This window comes from Lactuca sativa, chromosome 8, assembly GCF_002870075.4.
Source record: "Lactuca sativa cultivar Salinas chromosome 8, Lsat_Salinas_v11, whole genome shotgun sequence".
Lineage (NCBI taxonomy): Eukaryota > Viridiplantae > Streptophyta > Magnoliopsida > Asterales > Asteraceae > Lactuca > Lactuca sativa.
This window is the reverse complement of record NC_056630.2, coordinates 54,043,185-54,045,233: the sequence shown is the minus strand read 5'-3', so window position 1 is coordinate 54,045,233 and position 2,049 is coordinate 54,043,185.

Below are 2,049 nucleotides of genomic sequence, written 5' to 3'. Positions count from 1 at the left end.
CATTCAATGAGGCACTCATACAAATGATCAAAACATACCCAAGGAATCCTCATCCTACAAACTTCTTGGATTCTCCATGACCCTTCTCGATTCGAGTATGGATCCTGTGCTTTCAGTAGTACGCATCCAATACTACCTTCCACACCTATCGATACATTCTTCAAGAATTATCTAGAATCCTCTATGTCACCTTCTCAAATTGGTACTCCGAGTACCCGCTAAACAGCATCACCAAAATTCACTACTACACTTCCTAGGCTCTCCTAGGTTCCCAATCTCACCCTGCCATCAGTTGCTGAAGAACACCACTAATGTCAGCTAACTACTTCATGGATACAATTACATGGCATAAAGCTTAGATAATCCTTCGAGTAATAGACTCAAACCTACAATAGTTAGACTCAAACGAGAGCCGCATACTAGGGCCAAATCAATCACTCTAAGATTACTTAACCTCCGCAGCATGCAAATTAACATATTCATGAAATAATTAACTCACATCAAATTGAATCTCACAAAGCACAAAGCAAGCAGCATTCGGGCAGTAATACTCCAAGAAACAAATCAATCAAAGGACTTCTCGTAATGCTCACCTGTTATTACCAAGCTAGGAACTTCTACTCTCACTGCCGGTTGTCGTATGCATGCAAATTATACACAATACAAGATCAAATAGACTGTCGAATGAAAGACTCTACCCTAGGACTAAAACCAAACAAATATAAAGAAGTAAGGCCAAATCAATCATTCTAGGGCTATATGATCCTAACCGTATGCAATTTTTATAGCATACACTTAGCAATTACTGCTATCAATACATATTCCCAATCTAACATAGCATCCAATGCTTCCTAGGCTGCAAGGCATCACATATCAGGCCAATCTATCATGCAATTCCTGAAAGGATCCCTAGCCTTATCCTTGCATGCAAACATTCATATCATACAACATATCAACATGTATGGGTATTTTGGGAATCACTTACTTGAGTTCGTCTGATTGCATACATCACACCCATTTCTTCTTTGAAACCTTTTTAGAAAATTTATTTCCTTTCAAAAAGATTATCAGTTCCTCAATTTGAGTTTAGACACACTCGGAAGTGTGCCTGTATCCTTCAAACCAAAGCTCTCATACCAACTTGTAACGTCCCGAAAATAGTAATAAAAATTTTCATTTTAAAGTCTATCAAATCATTCATTAATTGTTAAAAATCAACACCAAGTCATAATATTCAAAACATCAGAGTACAATTATTCAAAAAGTGGAATTTATGAGGGGAGGATGCTGCGCCACCATGTTGGGCTCTTCCCTTTCGAACCAGAAGAACCTGAAACGATAAACATAAATGGTAAGCACAAAGCTTAGTGAGTTACCCAAAATACCACATACCAAAACATACAATCGCCATGGGCTACCCCCATGGTCTTTCCTTGCAATGTCAAGGGCCAAATGCCGATCTTACATACAAGTGCCATGGGCCACCCTATGGCCTTTCCTTGCAATGTCGAGGGCCAAATTCCAGTCTTAAATACAAGTTCCAAGGGCTAGATCCTGGTCTTTCATGTAAGTATCACATAGACAACTAGCATTCCACATCAAAAGTAATGGTCATGCATTGGTGCCTTCGACCCATGGATATAAAGAGAAAAACTCACCTCACAAAGAATAATCAACTGTTACTTCTCTCAATGACAGATTACCGCTGCTATGCACCACCTATACGGCCGTACCAGATAATCCCTTAGACTTCCTTCAAACCAGGTGTTGACCAAAAGTTAACTCAAATCCAAAGTCAATGGTCAAAGTCAAAGGTTAACATCGACTTTAGTCAACCGCCACGTTGTGGCCATCCAGCAAATAGTCCATCATGATATTCCTTATCGCCATGCTGTGGCGACCTGGTGCAATGTCGTTGGCACTGGGTCTTCAACATCTTAATCGATTAAGCTGCCTCCCTCGATCCTTAGGGCCCCAAATTTCGGATCTGGTCCATACTATTGTCTAAATGGATAAATTTTCCAACTTCATCCATTGAGATACCCAAAG